Below are 6,560 nucleotides of genomic sequence, written 5' to 3'. Positions count from 1 at the left end.
TTATTGTGGCAATACCTGACTAAAGAAAAAAGCCTAGCTGCCCTACGTCCCATTTTTTCAGGGGCATATAAGGTGACTACGGGGCAGGTCACTGAAACATACTCCAGTTAAGTAAATCGGGCTCTCTGAGCTCAATGGGAGCTCTTTCCAGATACTGATTGTGAATTTCAGAAAGGCTTCTCTGGAGCCAGTATGGTATGCCTCGAAACAGATACACTCTACTCTATTGGGTGAATCTAAAGAATCTTTTCTATCTCTCCAATTCTGAGGCTTGGTGGAGACTGGATTGAAAAGGGCAAAGCAACTGAACAATAGAAACTGTAGCTATTTCTTATTGTTGCTGTAGACAGGAACTGCATTGCTAGAAACCGAAATGTAATCCATTGTAGCAAAATATCACAGATGATTAAGATATCTAGTTTCTACTTGTGGTATTAAATGTTTAGAACCCTTCCCAGATTCATATCTGAGTAGCAGACCAGTACAGATGGATACATGGAGTGCTTAACATGCTCATTCAAAGATAACAGAATTTTTAGAATGGATTTCTCATAAGTGACGTCTAAAATAACATGGCAGCAGCCGAAGGGTCCTGGGATTCCCTATGGTTGAACTGTTTGGAAATATGTAGTGTTTCCTGCAAACATCTATTATTAATTCTAATGTTAATAAAGCCATTCATATGGCATATACTTCAGAGTTCCCATAAAAGTTGAAAGAGTTTCTATTTTTAGTTTCGACTTTACAGCTTGATTGCTTTTCATCAGAAATCCACATGGAGCCCTGTCTGCCAGACCTTGGCCAGGACCCTGAAGTACCCTCCTTATCGATTCTTCGCTGCATGTGTTGTTGCTGGCTGGATTGATCCAGTCCCATCTCTGTATTGAGAACAGCCCGCTCTCCGATCCATTAGCTAATTTTATGAGCATTGGCGCCCATGTGCAGTCCCAGATGGGATTCTAGGACCCGTCTGACTGCACCTGCTCTGACAGAGTGAAATCACTCCCTCTTCTGCTCTTTGTAAACTGTTTAGACAGATGTCTGCTGCGTGCTCTCTCCTGGAGTTCCATCATGGTGCTTTGTGAAGGAGGGACATCTCGGAGGTGGGATGTTTGGCTTAAATTCCTCTAAGCCACAGTCATGGATTAGTCAGAAAACTGTGGGTATTTGAGAGGATTAGTCATGATTTGGGCTCTATCTTTGCAGCCTCATTTTCTGCCGGAGATATTGATGGGCACTCACCCTTCATGCACTGTTTATATATGTGTCTGTAGCTGCATTTCCCTAGCTATCCATCTAATGCAATTATGGTCCCAAACTCTAGACAGCATCAGTAGTTATGTCTAAGGCCCAGGGAGCCCTGTTGGTAGTGCAAATGAGCAAAGGCCAGCACAAATACTCATGCAAGTACTAACGAATAATCTGGCTGAAGGGTATAGCCCCAAGTGGGGCTGCCTTAGTTTGCTGTGAAATCCCGGCCCGATATTGCTGGAAGTTTCTTTAAAGAGAAGTTATTTAAGGGATATCAGAAATGCACATCTTTTCAAAATTTTAAAAATTTATTTATTTACTTTTGAGAGAGAGAGAGAGGGAGAGAGAGAGAGAACAAGTGGAAGAGGGGCAGAGAGAGAGAGAGAGAGAGAGGGAGACCTAGAATCTGGAGCAGGCTCTGAGCTGTCAGTGGTGCTCAGACCCATGAACCGTGATATTGCAGAAATCCATATTTTTATGTGAAATCTCATTTTAAAATGTTGGCTCAAATGCCCTCATGGTAGTAAATTCAGGGACTGTTAACTGGTGCAGCCACTATGGAAAACAGTATGGGGTATGATCCATAAAAAATTAACAATAGAACTACCATAGGATCTAGCTTCCACTGGATCCACTGGATTCTACTTCTAGGTATGTATCCAAAGGAAATGAAATCAGTATCTTGACAAGATATCTACACTTGCATGTTCATTGCAGGATTATTTATGCACAGAGCTGCATGTATCTTTAAAATTAGTGTTTTCATTATCTTCTTTGGGTAAATGCCCAGCAGTGGAATTACTAGATTATATGATATTTCTATTTTTAATTTTTTGATGAACCTCCATACTATTATGCATAATGGCTGCCCCAATTTACATTCCCACCAACAGTGCGTGAGGGTTCCTTTCTTTCCACATCCTCACCAACACATGACTTTTTGAAACCAGCCATTTTGACTGGTGTGAGGTGCTATGACATTGTGGTGTTGATTATTCTCTCCCATTCTACAGGACATATTTTTGCTTCCCTGATAATGTACTTTGCTGCACAAAAGTTTTCAATTTTGATGAAGTTCAACTTACTATATTTTCTTTTGTTTCTCGTGCTTTTCATATCATTGCCAAATTTAAGTCATGAAGATTTACTCCTATCTTTTCTTCTAAAGGTTTTAAGATTTTTGCTTTTATATGTCTCTTGTCTCTTTCAAGATCCTTTGACAACATTTTGATTATGATGTGTCTTGGTGTGGATCTTTTTGAGGTAATCATACTTACAGTTCATTGAGCTTTCTGAATTTTATATTCTTGGCTTTCTTCAAATTTAGAGAGTATCTTCAAATAATCTTCTTGTTTCTTTCTCCCTCTTCTTCTTCTGGGATTCACACAATGCATATGTTGGTCCACTTGGTGGTGTCCAAAGGTCCCTTAGACTCAGTTCACTTTTCTTCATTCTTTTTTCCTTTCTGCTCCTCAAACTTGGTAATTAATTGTCCTATCTTCAAGTTTGCTGATTTTTTTCTCCCTCTGCCTGATTAAATCTGCTGTTCAACCCTTATAGTGATATCTTTTTCATTTTGGCTCTAGAATTTCTATTGGTACCTTTTTATATCTCCTCATTGATATTCTTTTTTGGTGATGCAGAGTTCACTTGATTTTTTTTTCCCTTTAGTTCTTTCAGCATCTTTTTTTTTCAAGAAGGAAAATATTCTTCTTTTTAAAAAAATTTTTTAAAGTTTATTTATTTTGAGAGAGAGAGAGAGAGAGCGTGAGCGAGCAAGCGAGCGTGAGCAAGGGAGGGGCAGAGAGAGAGAGAGGGAGACACAGACTCTGAAACAGGCTCCAGGCTCTGAGCTGTCAGCACAGAGCCCGGCAGGTGGCTCGACTTCATAAGCCACGAGATCAGGACCTGAGCTGAAGCCAGCCACTTAAGCGAGTGAGCCACCCAGGTGCCCCTCTTTCAGCATATTTAAGACAATTGTTTTCAAGGTTTTGTCCAATACATCTGATAACTGGAGCCTCAGGGACAATTTCTCTCCGTTTATTTTGTTCCTTTGAATTGACCATAATTTCACATTTCTTGTGATTCTTGGCTGAAAATGGTATATTTTTATATTCTAATATGTAACTTTGGAAATAATACTCTCTCCATTACCTTTTCTGTTTTGTTCTGTGTTTGTGTTGTGGTTTTGGCTGTTGAAAGCATGGCAGTCCATTTGTTTGGTGACTTTCCCAAACTATTATTGCAAAGACTGTATTTCTTGCCACGTGTGTTCCTTACCTTTTTTGGGGTAGCATTTGACAGAGGTTTCTTTGGATGCCAGCAGCTGAAAATGAAAACAACAAACACACACAGAGCAAACAAACAAGCATACAAAAAGAGAGACAGAAAAAAAATCACTTCTTAACAATCTTTGTAGATTGGATCTCTCAGTGCCCTCCTTCAGCATTTAGCCAGTTTTGCACTGAGATCAACACAAGGCTGAAAGTGTAGGGTCTCATTGAAAAGACCCCAAATAAAACTTAGGGTCTTTTCTGAGCATGTGTTTTGTCTTTGGAATGACTCTGGGGCTTTCTAAATTCCCCAGTATACGTGGCTGCGTTTGAGTATCCTAATTTCCCAGAGAAACTCACCTCAACTTTTACTTAGGCAGTCTAGTACAGGTGTCAGCTGTAGACTTTTGCCTCAGACATCTGAGGATTGTTAGTCTGGCCTCCCGTGTTTTCAGCAATGTTCATCACTTCTTTGGCCTGAATTCTGAGTTAGGCAAAACAGAGATGAGTGCCTAGCATCACACTTTTAGGTGCTCACCAGACCGGTTAGAACAGATACGCATGGGGTGTGCACAGCAGTGTGCTAAGGCTGCCCTAGCAAAGTACCACAGGCTGGGTGGAGGGTAAACAACAGAAGTCTGTTTCCTCACAGTTCTGGAAGCCGGAAGTCCAAGATCCAGGTGCTATGGGGTGGTTTCCGGTAAAGCCTCACATCCTGGTTTATGACAACTGCTGTCCTGCCATGTCCTCGCAGAGCCAGTCCTTGTGTGTGAGCTCTCCTGTGTCTCTTCTTCTTATAAGGACAACCACCCTACTGGATTAGGACCCCGTCCTGTGACCTCAATTCATCTTAACTACTTCCCTTAAGGCCCTTTCTCCAATACTGTCACCTTGGGGGTTAGGCTTCAACATATGAATTTTGAGGGGGCACGATTCAGTCCATAACACACAGGAGCTTGTGAATAAGGTCTTCACGACTTCCTCCAGAGTCAGCGACCAGGGTCGCTGTCCAGAAATGTGGACTGCTGATGTTTAAATACCAAAACTGCTGCAGTCCTGGAGAGGACACAGAGGGAAGGCAAATAAAATGACCACAGAGCTTTTCTACCACTTTGAAATTCCCTTTTCTTGAGTCAGTGCTCATTTGGTTGCTGTAAATTCTTGACCATTTTCCAGAGTTCTGATAAAGTTGGTAGTGGTGGTTCCAGCTTGCTTTTGCGTTTCTGGGGAGGGGGGAGGGTATCAAGAACTTGGAGCTGCCTACTCCACTGATTTGCTGATGTCAGTCCAGCCTATGCTTCTTAAGAGTTGAACTTTTGTAGTTCCTTTATTCCCAGAAAAGAGGACAATGTTTGGTACGAGAGAAGAGTTAAATAAATATTGAATACACATGTCAATTCTGGTGAGCATCTAGGCTAATGCAGTGCATGGGTGAGAGTCTAAAGCTTTCAGTCTGTTGTCTGGGAGCTTCAGGGCTCTGGAAGGACCTTTGAGGTTGGAGAATCTGGGGGCTGGAACAGACCACAGTCTGTAGGAAACAGAGTACCAAGAGCCACACATGTGCAAAGCCAGAAAGTTCAGTATAAACATGTTTTGCTCTATTTTGTTTATTTAATTTTAATCTTTAAAAAAAATTTTTTTTTTTTAAAGAGACAGAGTGTGAGCGGGGTAGGGGGAAGAGACAGAATCCAAAGCAGGCTCCAGGCTCTGAGCTGTCAGGGCAGAGCTTGATATGGGGCTCGAACTCATGAACCACGAGATCATAACCTGAGCCGAAGTTGGATGCTTCACTGACTGAGCCACCCAGGAGGACCCATGCTATATTTATGATGATTTATGTTCAAATGCTCCAGGATGATATGTGAATGTGGGAAGATGAGTTAACCCTAGTGTGTATCAATATCTTAGTATTGTTTAATTATCACTGCAAGCGGTAGAAGTACTTTGACAGAACAATTCAACTTTCATTCCTTGCTTAAATAAGGCATAAATTGCCAGGCCCAAAAGACTACACAAGGAGGTAGCAAATTATGACCTATGGGCTAAATCTGGTCTGATGTAAGCTTTTGTTAAAAAAAAAAAGTTTAATTGGGACACAGCTACTCAACCATCTATATATTGTCTTTGGCACCTTTTGTGCTATAACAACAGAGTTGAACTGTTGCAACAAAGACCAGATAGTCTGTAAAATCTAAATTTTACTATCTGTTCCTTTACAGAAAAATGTGCTGTTGTTCTACCCTGATATTTGAAGGCCAGTTTGGCAGGATATAACATCCTTGGCTCACACTTTTCTTCTCCTCAATATTTAGAAAATATTTCTCCATTGCTATCTTGCTTTTTATGTCATTATTGAGACATCTAATGCCAAACTCACTTTTCTTAAGCTTTGTGAGTGGGACGGTCTTTGCTGGAATTCCAGCAATTTTTCCCCCTTAAAGTCTAATGGTTTTACTAGAAATATATTTTGAGGATGACCATTCTGGGTCATTGTCTCAGGTAAACAAGTTTTTCCCGTACATATGTCCAGATCCTCTTTTATTTCCATAAGATTTTCTTGAACTACTAATTTATTTTTTTTGTTTATTTATTATTGAGACAGAAACAGAGCATGAGTGGGGGAGGGGCAGAGAGACAGGGAAACACAGAATCTGAAGCAGGCTTCAGTCTCTGAGCTGTCAGCACAGAGCCTGATGTGGGGCTTGAACCCATGCACCATGAGATCATAACCTGAGCCGAAGTTGAACACTTAACCGACTGAGCCACCCAGGTGCCCCTTGAACTACTAATATAACCATCCGTTGTTTTGTTTTCTTTTTAAGGGACTTCAATCATTCATATGTTGTAAATGTTGGGTTTTATTTGTTGATTTTATTGATCTATAGCTTTTGCCAGATCCTTTTGCTCCTATTTATTGTGTTTACTTTTCTTCATTTTTATAATTCTTCTACTCAGGTCTCAATATTTTCAGTCAAATCTCTTCTCTCTAGGTATTGTATAAAGTCCTTATTTCTGAGATGATTTTTTTCTTTATTT

Source organism: Suricata suricatta, chromosome 2 (genome assembly GCF_006229205.1).
Source record: "Suricata suricatta isolate VVHF042 chromosome 2, meerkat_22Aug2017_6uvM2_HiC, whole genome shotgun sequence".
In the NCBI taxonomy this organism is placed as follows: domain Eukaryota; kingdom Metazoa; phylum Chordata; class Mammalia; order Carnivora; family Herpestidae; genus Suricata; species Suricata suricatta.
Note: the sequence above shows the minus strand (reverse complement) of the source record.